Consider the following 16692-nt stretch of genomic DNA (forward strand, 5'->3'; position numbering starts at 1 on the left):
CCCTTGTGATATCTCAGGGGTTCATGCTTGGACTTGACTTCAATTTTGGAGGGAGTCCCATCCGGTAAAAAGGAAGAAGTGGGGCAAATTTACTTTGGAGGGGGGGCGCCCAATTTTAGTCTTGCCTAGGGCAGCACAAAACCAAAATACACCACTGTATATCACCCGCAAATGGATGGGGTGATATACGGACATACGGAACACCCGTGTGAAAGAGGCCATAGTGAACAATGGTTGCACACAAGTTTCATCGTATAACATTCGGGTACGACTTTCATGCAACTTTTGAGGGTGAACATTGAAGTCTATGGCCCTCAAGTTGCATGAAAACCGGACCAAAGTAGTGCATGAACTACTTTAAAGTTGCTGCAACTTTAAACTTAAGCAGGTGACTGGAACTTCGTTTTAAGTCACGCATATATGAATGGTTATCATTGGAAAGCATGGGGAACCACTTGTCATGCAACTTTGATATCCAAAGTTACATGCCAAGTCACACACATGTGAATGGAGCCTTACAGCTGTAGTAATGAGTGAGAAAACACTGCTCCTGATGAAAATTAAATACGGATTTGAACACCTGTGCTGTTTTTAGTTTTTGCTCTATAAACAAAAAAAAGAGCGACAATTCTGAAAAAAATATATATTTTTTTTCTTTCTGTTATAAAACATTCCCAATACAAAAAATAAAAAATAAAATGTTATCACATCAAGGTCACCAAAAAAACCCCCAAAAAAACATTTTTTCATCATTTTAGGCCAATATGTATTCTGCCACATATTTTTGGTACAAAAAAAATCCCCAAAATAAGTGTATATTGATTGGTTTGCGCAAAAGATATCACATTTACAAACTAGGGGAAAGATTTATGTCATTATAGACACTATAGACTGGGATATGCTTTGTTTATATTTCATGTCTGAGGTTTACAATCACTTTAACCACTTTACCACCGGAGGATTTTGTTGTATTACGTCTGGGCCACTTTTTGCGATTCGGCACTGTGCGACTTTAACTGACAATTGCGCGGTCGTGCGACGCCGTGCCCAATTGAAATTGATGTCCTTTTTTTCCCACAAACAGAGCTTTCTTTTGGTGGAATTTGATCACCTGTGCGATTTTTACTTTTTGCGCTATAAACAAAAAAAGAGCGTAAATTTTGAAAAAATAACAATATTTTTCACATTTTTTTATATGAAATCCCCCCCCCCCCAAAAAATGTAAAAATCTAAATTTTTTTAAATTTTTGGCCAATTTGTTTTCTGCTACATATGTTTGGTAAAAAAAATCGCAATAAGCGTATTTTGATTGGTTTGCGCAAAAGTTATTGCGTTTACTAACTAAGGGAAAGATTTTTGTCATTTTTGGTGTTTTTTTTTTTAACGCGTAATGGCGGCGATCTGCGATTTTTTTTGCGGGACTGCGACATTGCGGCAGACAGATCGGACCCTTGACTGACATTTTTGACACTTTTGGGAGTACCAGTGACATTACTGCAATAATCAGTGCTATAAATATGCACTGTTACTGTAAAAATGACACTGGCAGGGAAGGGGTTAATTTTATTGGAGAGGGAGGGGTTAATGTATGCCTGGTGCTTACTAACGTGTGTGGGAGGAGGTGACTGTGTGACACAAGGACAGATCGAGGGTTCAACTATGCTGAACCCTGCAATCTGACCCTGCCTGTCACTTAGGAGATCCGCCTGCTTGTGTTTACACAAGCAGGCTGATCTCCACACTCGATTCCCCGATGATCGGGGAAGAGCAGCGGCGAACGCCGCTGCTCCTCCCCTGGCCCGACTCCCGCTGTGACTGAATACAGCGGGAGCGAGCCTCCGGTGGCGCGCGCGCGCCGTCTAGAAGGGGGAGGGTCTGCCGACGTAGGTCTACGTCGTCAGACCTACAAGAGCCACTTTGCCGCAGTACAGCTCTAGTGAGCAGTCAGCAAGTGGTTAATGTCTTTGTATGCTGTGTTTTTTATGCTATGTCTTACCAATAGCCTCTATCAGATATGTCTGGTTTGTAGTGTCATTGGAGTTCACTTATAATATGCAAATTCAAGGTGAAATGCAGACAGATACAAAAGACTTGAATTATTGTAGCTCTGTAATCGCTGAAACATCATTAGATTTATTCTTTGAACTCTGATGGCAGAGGACCATACAGTGTATGAAGGAGCCCCATTTCTGTGTCCAGGAGTAAGGTTTTTATGTGCAGCCATTGGCACCAGCCTATACAAATCAATGACAAGCTGACAGACGCCATGGCTGTGTACACAACTGAACATTTACAGTACATCCATGAAGGATGGATAAGTGGCCATGTTTACATTTTGAAATGCACATACACATGCACATACAGATAAAACCACACTAAGGCCCCTTTCACACTGTAGAGTCCGTAGGCGGACTCCGTTTTTCTCATCGGGGGATCGAACCGCCGATGCGCCTCTGAGCAGGAGGATGGCAGCTGTGTCTCCGTGCTGTGTGCAGAGACAGAGCTGTCAGGTCCCCGCTATTCTCTATGGGGGAATCAGACTGTCTGTTCTCATCCGATCCGATCCACTGGACGGATGGAAAATAGGGTTTCCATCCGTCCGGATTTGTCTCCGCTGACATCCGATGCCCCATAGAGATGCATGGGGCATCCGTTCAGATCCACCTGAAAAACTGACAGGCAGATCTGAATGGTCCGCAAGTGTGAAAGGGGCCTAAGTGTTTACAGCTATCATTATATAGGATTGTAAAAACATTGAATTAGTTAGAAGTCTTGATTAACTGTACCCTGGGGGTTATTGTACTCATATTTATATCTTTGTGCAAATATGCACCAAATCTGAGCACTAGTCAGCATACGCAAAATTCCATATACTGGTGCTTGGTATGGTGAGTCCAGTGAGAAATACCCATACATGCACTTACCTTCTACCCACAACACCATAGTGTAAGGGTTTTGTTGGCATGCCTCTTAGCCTGACACAAGTGCTTTTCATTCTATGGTAAGTAATTGCTGTGCTTGTTCATTGCAACTTAGGAAATCACAGAATGTAATGAAGATCAGTCTATGACAGACTTTATTCATCAGTCTATGACAGACGTTCCTCTGGAGGTTGTTAGAGGTTCCTTGAGCAATGAGCAAAGCTAAAATAATTGAGGAAGAACTTAGTCCAACCAACTCCTAGAACATCTAACCAAAAAGAAACAGAGATACTCAGATATCTTAAAAAATTTTTTATGGATAAGGCAAAAAAGTGACAGAATACTTGCCAGTAGACATGTGCAGAACAAAAAAGGATTAGTTATTTACATAAATTAGTTTAGTTAAATTCGTTAAAAGTCATTGAATTCGTTTTTTTTTTAATTAATTTTGTTTCTTCGAATGCTACTAATATTTTCTGAATTCGGTAGTATTTAACTCAGTTCGATCGAATTAGAAAAAGCTGAATGGAATTTAAATTTTAATCGAATTCCATTCGAATTCGAATCTATTCTATTCTAAATTCGAATTTTGAAAGATGGTTATATTTTTTTCTGTTTCATTTTATTCTATTGTTTTTTCTATTCTATCCTTTTCTATTCTATTCTTTTATCTTCAACTCAATTCTTTTCTGTTATATTTTATTCTATTCTAATTCAAATTTATTCTATTCAAAATTCAAATTTCAGTAGATGGTTTCATTCTTCTTTTTCCATTTTCTATTCTTTTCTATTCTATTTTATTTTTTATTATATGCTATTTGAATTAGAATTTTATTCTATTCGAAATTCAGAGTTTGGAAGATGGTTATATTCTTTCTATATTCTATTCTATTGTTTTTTTCTATTCTTTTCTATTCTTTTATTTTCTATTCTATTGTATTCTAATATATTCTTTTCTATTCTATTCAGATTCAATTTTTTTTCATTTCAATTTTGGGAAATGGTTATATTCTTTCTATTTTATTATATTCTATTGCTTTTTTTATTCAATTATTTTCTGTTCTATTGTATTCTCTCCTATTTAATTCCAATTTGATATTCGAATTTCAAAAGATGGTTATATTCTTTTTTTTTTTATTCTATTCTACTCTACTCTATTCTATTCCTTTGCTTTCTATCCAATTTTTTTTTGTTTTACTCTATTTTTTTTTATTCTATTCTGTTCTATTATTTTTTATTCTATTCCTTTATTTTCTATTCTATTTTTTATTTTAAAACGTTTTTTAACTTTGATTCAAATTCGAATTTCATCCGAGATTCAGAATGAAAAATTTGTCGGAATATTGATTCGGAACGAAACAAACTGCACATGTCTACTTGCCAGAACACTGAAATAACAGAGAGAAGTTTGCCATGGTCATAAATTGATAGCCAACCCTGGTGACATGATATACCGTAGCTCTAAAGCAGGGTTCTCCAAACGTCCTAAACAAAGAGCCAGTTTACTGTCCTTCAGGATTTAGCGGGGCCCGACTACGGCCATCTGGAGTACAAAAAGTCCCAGTTTCAGTGGGAGTAAGCAAACCTCCATCATTGGTGTCAGTGGGAGGAATTGTGCCCCTTTTTTTACTGTACATTTGTTTCATACTTGAAGCTAATGGCAATGCTTTACCTTTATAGATGCAACTATGTACTATGTTCATTGACCCCTGAGGAAACATACATTTTACTTTGAAACGCGTTGGATCTTCCGCTGTCCCGATGGCCGCCTGACACCCGCCATAGCTCCCCACAGAGAGAGAAGGACGGTCGGCTGTTGTAAACACAGCCGACCGTCCTTCTCCCTGAAATGATCACAGAGCACATGTGACACTTCTATATAGGATCACGTCTATGTGGTCATCTCAGAAGCCACGCCCCCACACAGTTAGATTTACTCCCCTAGGGTCACATTTAACCCCTTGATCCCCTATACTGTTAACCCCTTCCCTGCCAGTGTCATTATTACAGTAACAGTGCATATTTTTAGCACTAATTACTGTAGCAATGTCACTGGTCCCCCCAAAAATGTCAGTTAGGGGTTCGATCTGTCCGCCACAATATCGCAGTCCCACTAAAAAAAGCAGATCGCCTCCATTACTAGTAAAAAAAAAAAAAAACAATAAAAATTACATAAATTTTTCCCGTAGTTAGTAGACGCGTTAACTTTTGTGCAAACCAACCAAAATATGCTTATTGCAATTTTTTACCAAAAATATGTAGCAGAAAACAAATTGGCCTAAAATGTTAAAAAATGTTGATTTTAAATTTTTTTTTTCGGAATGTTATGTAGCAGAATGTGAAAAATATTGTTTTTTTTTTCAAAATTGTCGCTCTTTTTTAAAAAAATAAAAATTGCAGAGGTGAAGAACGTAAATTTCGTTTGGGTACAGTGTCGCACGACCGCGCAATTGTCCGTTAAATAACGCAGTGCCGAATCGCAAATTAGGGCCTGGTCATTAAGCAGGAAAATTTTCTGGTCTTAAAGTGGTTAAAGAGGAAGTAAACCCTCATAAAAAAAAATGAGAGAAAAAAAAAACCTGTAAAGACAAAGGCATAATGGGCTAGTGTGCATCGCATACTAGCTCATTATGAAATACTTACCTTAAAACGAAGCCCTCGCAGTGCCACCCGCTCGGCGACAGGACGGCCGACATGTCCAGCCATCCTGCTTCCTTGTTCACGTCCTCCGGCCATCTGATTGGCCGGAGGCGGAATTACATCACTCCCGCACTCCCGCACTCCCGTAAGCCTTTTTATAGTCTTACCTATAGGCAAAATACTTTAAAGTGGGTTTACAACCACTTTAAGGGGGCAAATTCTTCCGGTCTTGAAGTGGTTAAAATACCACTTAGAGGGAACTTCCTTGGTTTTGTTGTTCATACTTTAGGGATGTGGGCACTCTCTTAGTTTGTCCACCATATGGCCCAATATATTTAAAGTGGAAGTAAACCCAAGGGTATAATAGTTTCGAAAAACCAGTTACATTCCCGACATGCTGAAAATGCTAACTGTCACATTGGATGTGCTCTCAACCAAACTGTCAAACCATCCAATGGTTCGTGTCATAACTGGCCACATGTGGAGCATCATGGCAGTTGAAAATTAAACGGAGGCCAAGATGGCAACTCCCTTGGCTGAAAACGATAGGAGGGTTTACTTCCACTTTAAGTAACCTGGTGGTGTTGTAGACACAGTATGGATACTCACCCAGCCACCGGATCCAGCATTGACTTGCCGACAACCTTCTGTAACCAGACACAGCTCGGTCTCACTTGTGATGTCATTGAGATGCTCCTCCAGATTCAGCCAGCGGGGCCTCGAGATGACACGCCCATAAGCCCGTCCCCCTCCTACTAGCTGAATGGAAGACTCAAGGCCTCCTTGGATATGTGATGTGCATTTTCCAGGTTGCTCAGCAAGCGCTATGCACGTCATTTGTCTAGGCGAATGATGTGCAACTAGGGGCTGGGCCGCACTTTTACGAAGAGAAAAAAGGTAACGAAAGATAAAATAAAACACTGCCCTATTTATGTAGAGTTGGGGAGGAGAGGGTTGAACTTCATGAGAAGGATGAAGGTCCACTTTAACACAGTCAGCAAATACAGAATTGTCATACAAACCAGTTCAACCACCTCATTTCTCTGTACTGCAGTTCTGTGTGATGAGGAAAACACAAGCTGCATGAATTTTACATGCATTTTAGGGCTTACAGAAATGAAAGATGATGCACTAAATTGTACAGTAGTAGCGTCTAAAAGAGTCCATTTTAATGTAGTATAAAGGCAAAGTTTTCAAGCAAACACATGCAAAACACCAGCAGGAAAAACACAGAAAAATCAGCACTGACATGCTAATGTCTATTTAAAAAAACAAAAACACATTAGGCATAAAAAATAAAATTAAATTGCTTTCCTTTTTACAATGCACATGCATCACAAAGTGTAAATCCAGCTAATGCCATTTAAATAGCAGAGAGGTTCGCTTTTATTTGTGAAACTGTAAGCTGTCAAACTTGTTTTGAACAGTAGAGGGCGCTCTATATTTGTTAAATCTGTGTTTCTCAACTGTTTTTTTTAGACAAGTCACCCTTTAAAATTCTGCACACGCTCGAGGCATCCCATTCTAAAATGTAAAAAAGGAAACAAATAGCTTTACATAACGTAGCAGCATGAAAACACGTAGGACACCTATCATTTGAGGTGATTTATTCTTCCAAAGCAAAGTCGCCTTTGCACACTGGTACTGACTAGTATTCTAATGTTTCTCTTATCCTTTAATTTCTCTCCCTTAATCAGCTAATGTGACCCCACTGCTGATGGAGGGCCAGGGGAGGGCAAACAAGGATGCTGTGCAGATGCCCCAATGTCTTCCTTTTTAACTGATGATGGCATTGGTTGTTAGGATGCCAGCAGCTAGAATATTGTAATTGTGTACAATGAAAACCTGTGCCTTTTTGTAACTTAATGGCAGGCTTCATTCATCTGCTGGCTTGTGCACAATTTTTAGGCATTTGGCCAAGGTATCCTGGTTGAAAAAGGTTGTGTTAGCCCAGTGATGGTGAACCTTGGCACCCCAGATGTTTTAGAACTACATTTCCCATGATGCTCATGCGCTCTGCAATGTAGTTGAGCATCATGGGAAATGTAGTTCTAAAACATCTGGGGTGCCAAGGTTCATCATCACTGTAAGTTAGCCCCTTTCTCACAGTGCAGACTCCACCAGGAGTCCACCTGTTCAGCTTAAAATCTGTCCGCTGTGCAGGCAGATGACTGGTCCATGTCTGCAGACACAGCCTGTTCTCCTCTATGGGCAGTTGGATGCAAACGGATCGCCTGGCCGCTTACGCCCAACTGCCATTTGATCCAATCTGCTAGACAGATGGAGAACGGATCCCCATCCATCTGTTTTTAGTGGATCAGATTGGATTGGATGACGGCGGGTTTAAGCAAACACATGACCATTTACATCTGACACTCCATAGAGGATGTTTGAAAGGGGCCCTAAATTATACATATGTTTAGTTCATTTCATAAGAAGGGTTTTCAATGTTTCTTAAAAATATTGCTGTATTATTTATCTTCTTTTCAGCTGTAAAAAAAAATTGAATTAGAAATATGTTAATACCATCTACAGTTATTGTGCAATTAGCTTTTTCCTTTAGAAAGTGCATGTGTAATGATCTTAACGAATAAAGTAAAGCTGTGTTTACTTCTACTACTGCTATCTACTAAGAAACTTACTGTATTATGTGCAAGCAAAACATTTTTGTATTATTTCCTTTGCACGTGATTGGGAAATGAAACACAGGTTCAATTAAAGTCCATCTCAAGTTAAAACACCCTTTAACCAATTTTTAATTTACTGTCATGTGATTCTCCACTGCACCTCTTCCGGATTAGCAAATAGTGATCCAGTACTGGAGTTCGGGCCTGCTGCCAACTGGTCTTGTTGCCATTTCATTGTGATTTAATCATGTTGTAGTATGGCCGAAGATCAGCTTTAGTAAATCAGCTCTTATAATTATATATGTAGCGCTGAGTGATGAGTGATGCTTGTCCTCTAGAACTTCCCTGACCTTGCAAACACCTTGATTCTTCTGGCACTCTAGGTTCAGACATCAATTTAGCAAACACTTGTAGCACTGTCCCCGTAGGGCTTGCTGTATGATGACTTGTTGGGCCTCCTCTGATTACCAGCACACAGTCACTAAGGGTACAGTCCACACACTCATCCTTACTCCCAATGGCTAATTGCTCAATAAACAGTCCAGGGGTGTTGGTTTTTACTATTTATTGTTGAACTTGGATGGGAGAAGGGAATAGTGGGATACCCCAACTGGAACTATGTACATTGCATAAGGACAACTCTCACTTGACCTCACCAGGTTGCTTGTGGAAGCAGTCACACTACGTAAACCATACTGCAACGTGTCTGGAAAGGGTTAAATCTTCTTGCTCTTTCTCCAGCAATAGACTTGGTTATCTACATTCTCTTTACTGACACCCATCCACTGACTCTTCTAGCTGCAGGGGTCCCCCCCCCCCTCAGGTCAGCCCCTTGGCACAGATCTGTACTCACTGTACTGCAGAATCAGATCCTTCAGTGTCTACCTTCCAGTCAGCTTTACATGACCTCTGGGTTCAGTTCCCCTCTAGCTCTTTACGCCCTCCTTTAGGACCGGACCACCTGAGGCCCCATGGCAGCTCTACAGAGGAGGAGGCAGTCGCCCCCTCCCTCCGGGACTCCGCTCTCCAACTGAAAGACCCCGAGCACATGTGCTCCAGATATTTATACAGTATCCCAGCATGCAACGAGGCATTTTCCTCTGCCAAATCACCAGGGATGTACTAAACGCCTGTGCACTCATTTGTCAGGTTTTCTCCCACTGTCCAAAATGCCTCCCTATTGGACCAGTGTGAAACAATCTGCAGACAGACGGAGTAGAACCTGAGCACATTGAGCAGACCTCACTAGCAGATCTCGCTCTCTGGTAGGCAGAGAACAATATAGATTTAAGGCCCGTACACACGATAAGAAAATGTGAAGGGAAATTTCGTCCGACGACCGATCTGACGATTTTCGGATTGTTAGTATGGTGCTTTTGACAGCCATTTCCGACTTTTCAGCTGACAAAATCCTGACGTGCAGGCTATAAAATTTTTGTTGTCCGTAATACAACGTCCGATTTTCATCTCATTAGTACAGATTTTGACGGAAAAAAATCTTAAGAGCAAGACTAGGCATGCTCGGAGACGAAAGAACACATACAAAGCAATCCAACACATGACATCACTTCTGAAGTAGAATTCTGTCGTACGGGAAAATTCGTATGAAAAAAACCTCTTCACTTTCCACATCAGACTAGCATGCCACAAAAAACGGACGACAGATCTTTTGATAATCTGATCGTGTGTACGGGGCTTTACCTGCAATCCCTCTGGTAAGCAGAAAGGATTCAAAACTATACTCTCTCTCTAGCACCTACCTAGGAGGGTGCTACACACTCTTCAGTAAACTTGTCACAAACAATACCCAGTACAAAATAAAGGCAATGAACATGGATTCCAATAAACACTGTTGTATTGAGTACTTCAAAGTAGTTCAGGTCAATTATAGAAAAGCCAGCCTGCAGCAATACACAGTTAGATGAGGTTAGAAAGTAATCAGAGTTAATACAGGTGATAATGAATAGGCAGATTAAAACTGATAGTATTGAACCCCTGGTTGAAGCAGTATGGATTAAGGCCGGTGTAGCATCGGATAATGCCTCCCGTCAAAGAATGCATCTGACGGACTGCGCATGCGCGGTAAATGACGTCACTCCAGCTGTCTGCTCCGCTCAGCTGATGTTGACGTCATTATTGCGCATGTGCAGTCCGTCAGATGCATTTTTCGACGGGAGACTGCGGAAAGAATCGTCGGATTCTGCCTGACGATCTGCGCATGCGCGCAGCGTCATAGCAGGATCTAAATTCTCATGGACGGGCTATAGCTTTGTCTCTTTGGCGCAAAATTATTCAGCTGAGCTGGCGGTGACGACACTGACATGCGCAGTTTGTCGGATGCACTATCCGACGGTATATAGAGAGCGGAGGGGAGAGAATCTATTGTCACATTCTGCCTCGCTCTCTGTTCTATCTACGGGGATGGATTGGCTTACAGAGTATTCATTCTTATGTGAGAAATGGCGGGAATATTGTCTGATTAGAGAACACAAACACAGCTCTTATCGGGGCACTCCCCTTTAATGTGCCCCCATAAGAGCTGTGCTTGTGTTCTCAAATCAGACAATATTCCCACCATTTCTCATATAAGAATGAATACTCTGTAATCCAATCCGTCACCATAGATAGAACAGAGAGCGAGGCAGAATCTGACAATATATTCTCTCCCCTACACACTCTATCTACCGTCGGATAGTGCATCTGTCATACTGCGCATGTCAGTGTCGTCACCGCCAGCACAGCTGATCAGAGCAGTCAGCTGGAGTGACGTCAGTAAGTTGGATGCATTCTTCGACGGGAGGCATTGTCTGACACGACACCGGCCATACACGGTTCGAATCTCGGGCAATTTCAGCAGTACCCCTCCCCAGCCGGTAGAAGACAATGGCCAAGCAGGAGGAATTCCTGCATCATCACTGTCTGTGTTGATGGGGGGGAATTTAAATTAATTTGGCCGCGCTTAAGTATGAGGCTGCCTTAAGCCGTGCTTTCTAAGGGTGCATCACGTGCTGTGGAAGTGAGGCCTGCCACCCTTGCAGTCAGGCTCTGCACAGCCACCGCTGCAGTATTAAAAGAAAGGTAGTAGTTCTCTACAGGTAGAGGAGAGGCACTACTGGGTGATAGATATCTGGTTAAGGAAAAGTCAGTTCGTGTTTAAGGCTTTATTTTCTGCTGGCAATTGTTTGGAGTCCTTTGACACTTGAAGTAAAGGCACTGCTGATTGAGACAGATCTTCATACAGTGAGGGCAAGGTAGCAAGATCTCCTTAACTGAGATAGGGGTAAAGATGTCTGCTAGCAGTGTGCATGTATGAAAAAGAGCAGACTAAAGGCTGGGAAAACTACCTTCTCACTAACCCCGATTAAAGACAGGACTCCAGGGCAAGAATGTGGGATGAGTGGGCATTGGATTAACAGAAGAATAGAGTGGCGAGTGCACAGTGGACTATGGAACCATTGGTGAGAAGCCGCAAAAGGCGATCAGTGCTGATGTCTCTATGCCTCCATCCACCAAGGACAGCTCTGTAGCTGGGTTTATAGCACTGGGATGCGCAGTGTCATTGAACCTCTGTTGTTGGTGCAGATCAATCTGTGGACTGCCGCTTGTGTGATGCTGGATCGCTGTATCTCAATGCAACTGTGAGCAGAACAGCGACTCCTGATGCCTTTCAGATGCTCCTGAGCCAAGAGAACAAGCCCACAAGTTGCAGTCCAAATTATAGACTATCCCAGAATCACTATTCCCTCATAAGTCCCAAAATCCTCTGCTTCAAGACAGGAAATGTGATCTCCCTCTAGGGGCAGGAGATGATGTAATGACCTTGTCTATGAGCATAGGGGGGAAATAAATAGTCTATGGTTCTTTTTTTTCCGAATGACTTCTCTCTTCTTACAGTGTTTCCCCCGAAAATAAGACTGGGTCTTATATTCATTTCGGCACCAAAAGACACAGTAGGGCTTATTTTCAGGGTAGGCCTTATTGTGTAATGTGCTGTCTTCTCTCCCCCCTCCCTCCCTGCCTGTCAGGAATCCCCTGTGTGAACTGAGTAAAAGTGTTTGTAAAATCCTAGAATCCACTCTATTACTGTTTTATATAGTGTCCAGTGTGTTTCTATATTATAATTGTGTGAAATACCTTTGGTACAGCTGATCTCCCGCTGCTCTCCTTCTCTTCTCCTCCGCTGACAGCTGGGGGTCACGGAAGCACAGAGAGGCGCTGTAACGAAAGGCATTTCATACAAATATAATATAATACACTGGACATTATATAAAACAGTAATAGAGTGGATTCTAGGATTTTACAAACACTAAACTGGGGCTTATTTTCGGGGTAGGGCTTATATTGCAGCCCTCCCTAAAAATAACAGTAGGTCTTATTTTCAGGGTAGGTCCTATTTTCGAGGAAACACGGTAGTAGCCCACACCTGGCTACATACTGTATATTTCTAGAACTCTGAGAGTAAGATCTTTCCACCGTGACTGAATAGAGAAGCCTAGCCAATGTGTTTGTGCTGAGCAAGACAGCAGTTACAGTATACAGTAGTATCCATTTACTCACCATGCTCATATGCACATGCAGGCAGTCAGGCAGGAGCTTAAGGCCTCCTTCCCCCCACCGGTTGTTTAGCTGCACATAATAGATTTCCGTGGATTCTTGCAGCCAGAATGACGGGTACATGTGAACAGCAGAGGGCGCTCAGCCTGTACAAAGTATTGACACGCTGACAGCAACCATCGCTGTTTACATGTAGCCGCACACCAAGCAGGTACCTGTGGTTACAGACAGGTGTCCAACCCTGGACACATCTCTTCAGAGAAAAAGAGGTAAATGGCCTACGCCTGAATCTGAGCATGAATAAGTGGGCACTCTGCCATGCTTACATTTATATCTAAAAACATCTGATGTTTTGAAGGAGTCCCCAAACCGACTGCTGTGAGCCAGAAACACACGTCACCACTGTGAGGGAGAAAAACAATCCTGCTTACCAGATCACATTGATGCTCAAGTTATAGAGAGGTCAGTAAATGTGGAAAGCCAAAATACAACCATTTAGTTGCTGGGCCAGGTATACACTATGTTCTCCACTGTGATCCCAAGGCCAAAAAAACGACTCCACACTCGAACTTCAATAGGCTTCCAATCTGGAAGCAGTAGTCAGGGTCAATAGCTTAACTTAAGAAATACAGAGACGCTAACATAGTGTAGTAATTCTTGGAATAAAATCAATTTATTTGAATAAGATGCATTCACATTTCGTAGAAAGCATAAAAGCGCGTCAGCATGTAAACATAGATTGCCACGCCATATAGCGTGCTTGCATCAAGTCAACAAATCCTGTCTTACGCGTTTTGTCTCAAACAGATGTCATCAGAGGCTTCCTCTACTGACCTATCTATAACTTGAGGGTCAATATGATCTGGTAAGCAGGATTGCTTTTCTCCCTCACAGTGGTGACGTGTGTTTCTGGCTCACAGCAGTTGGTGTGGGGATTCCTTCTAAACATCAGATGTATTTATATTTATGGACTTTTTTCTCTTTTAACTGGACTTTGTTTTTTCAATTGGCGCTGCACCCTCTTACCATATTTCTGTTGTGGGTGTGCACTCTAACCGATTAGTGCTGCCTTATTGTTACTTTATTAGCTAAGCGAAAATCATTTTTATTTTTATTTTTTTATATCTGCCTGAAGATCTGCTTCAAATTTTTTTTTTTTTTAAAGGGTAACTCCACTTTTGTGGGGAAAAAAAATCGCATATAAAGAAAAAACAATATAGCGTATACAATTGCGACACAAATCATATTGTAATTGAACGTTATTAAAAATTACCTTTTCTTTTAAATCTGCAGCTGTTGTATTTTCTGAAAATGCAATGCAATATGGCTACCTGGAGTTATTCTGTATGCAGAATGTGTACAGACCACACCCCAGAAACATCATTTCCTGCTTGTGTGATTGGCTCACCAATTTTCCCAGAAGTCTGCACTAAGATACAAATCAAATTTAATGTGGAACTTCAATCTCTTATTCAACATTGAGTATTTTTAATAGTGTATAATATATTAATGTAATAATATTTGTGCTGCTAGCATTAGTAAACAGATAGGAAAGTATATCATATTTCATTTTTTTTTTTTAATTACTTCAGTTACTTCCTGGTTTCCAGGCCTAGGCAAATGATATCATATATCCAAGGAGTCTTCAGCAGGGGAGGAGGGGTTTTCTCAGCTAACCACACCCTCCTACCTGCTGATTAGGTAAGGGCAGATCAATTCCAGGAAGTAAATGCTACATGAGTCATCTGCCCTAGGGGGTGTTTTTCAATGTGATTTCACTGCAAAAGAAAACATTGAGACATGGATGAGTTTGCTTTGAAAAATAAAAATTAATTAAATTGTGTTCTTGGTTTGTGGTGCTCAGATGCAGTGTAGTTCTCCTTTAAGAAACTGGCACAAACTGCTCTGAACTTCCTTCCATTGGTTTATCATATCTGTCAGGAATTGGAGTTATGATATCTCTGCAGGGAAGATTCCAACTTCCCCACTCGTTGCTGGCTTTGTGAATTTTTAAAGTGGAACTATAGGCAAAATGTTTTTTGTCATTTAGGATAGAGCATGGGTGGATAGTAACCCTTGTCAGATTTATTTTCCCCATTTGTATCCCATTGCGGAGATTTCCCTGAACTTCCTGTCCCATAGTCAAACAGGAAGTGAGAGGAAATCGCTGCAATTTAAGGAAATTCCTTGTGGGACCCCCCAGGTCACCAGAACTAGTGTCCCTATTGAAGCATTTTCCCTCAATTAATGGATAGCGACTCTTCCTCCTACGTTTGAGGAGTGGCGCATCCAAGCGAATACTACCTTACTCAAAGAAAGGCATATCCTGAAATATTGAGGTACCCCTTTTAAATGTAATAAACTATGGGACCCCTGGGTACAGGTACCAGGGTTAGCTCCGATAGCTCTTGACTCTATGCAAATTCTGCAAGGCCTATAATGGTGTTTCAGGCATGCTTATGTAGGCGATTTCAAGATAACTCTTGGTATGCCCAGATTGTGAAAGACATAGGTAGAGCTGTCACACCTAAACTATACTGATTGTAGTAGGCTTGGTTTTAGTTTGGAAATGTTTAGCGGCATTGTTTTAGGGCAACAGTTACTGATTCTCGCTGTGTATCTTGCTATAAGCAGTAAGAACAATCCGTCCTACATATGTTGTGTAAATTATTCATACCCGATGGACATTGACATGTATGTTAACATGTTTTACTGACTTTTCATACTGATCCACTCACTGAAGTATGCAAATAGTTCTGTGAACAGATATAATATTCTTGGATCTTGTGCCCTTTGTGCCAATTGTTTTGTTTGGTTGTTTGCATGTATGTAAAAAAACCCTTTAATAAAAAATATATAAAAAAAAAAAAATGCAACCAAAATCTTGGAAATCACCCGTCCTGCCATTCGAGCAGCTCAAGCACAAACTCTCTTGGATAATGATTAATAAACGTATGTCAGCAATCTTAAACGATAAAATGACGATGTTTGAGACAATATGGGAACCATGGGTCAGGTACCTAACTGGTGATCCTCGATCCATAACCGGTTGAGCGAGTTCTGGGACTGTGGGATTCAGAGTGCGAGGTCTTGTTCAATTACCCCCTCTTTACCCTTTCTTTCTTTTCTATTCTCAAATTCTGATGTCATATTTCTTGGGTCTTCCCAATTGTCCTGAATAAATTTTAATAAAGAAGTATTCTCTTAAATATTGACTACAGTTTACTAAGAGGCGAGGGGGGTGTCTCTCTCCTCCTGGAGGGGGTCCCCTTTAGCAGATGTGAAAATTGTGGTCGGATGTACATTTGGACCATAGAGGTGGTGACTACCCTGGAGCCACAATACCAGTTGGTATCGTCAGGGCCACCTAGGGGCGCAGCCAGGAGTCGGCACTCTCTCTCCTTTATTAATGATCCTTTGTGAGCTGAGGGGAGGGGCGGCAGTTGGGGAGGAAGAAGGGACAGAGGAAGATGCCAGGTGTCTGGGGCAGTGGCGGAACTACCAAGCCTTGGCTTTTGGGGGGCCCCAGAAGGCAGGAAGGGAGCCCACCAGAGTGCTGCCTGCATGATGATCCTCTTCAGCTGGAGCTGAGCGGCCTAAACCCTGGGCAGGAAGTGATTCTCTGCACTGAGCTGGTGGGCAGTCGTCATTTCCCTGGGTCGGTATTAAGCAGGGAGCGGAGGAGAGCTGAACCTGAGCTGGGGCTTGGCACTGGAGAGCTACACCTTTACTGGAGCAGAAGCAACGAGGCACCGGAATGGTCTGAGGAGGTTGGTGATGAAGGATGTGCGGAGCTCTCTGACTGCTGCTTCTTCCTCCACCAGGTGCCTGTTGGAGCTGTGGTGAGCACTGTGGTCCAAAAGAGGAGTGTCCTGGGAAAATGAATCACAGTGAAGAAGAGGAGAGTGCAGTCCACTCTCTTCATACCGCCCAGTGAGTGTCCCCAGAAC

This window comes from Pelophylax lessonae (genome assembly GCF_965119305.1).
Source record: "Pelophylax lessonae genome assembly, chromosome: 1".
Taxonomy (NCBI): Eukaryota; Metazoa; Chordata; class Amphibia; order Anura; family Ranidae; genus Pelophylax; species Pelophylax lessonae.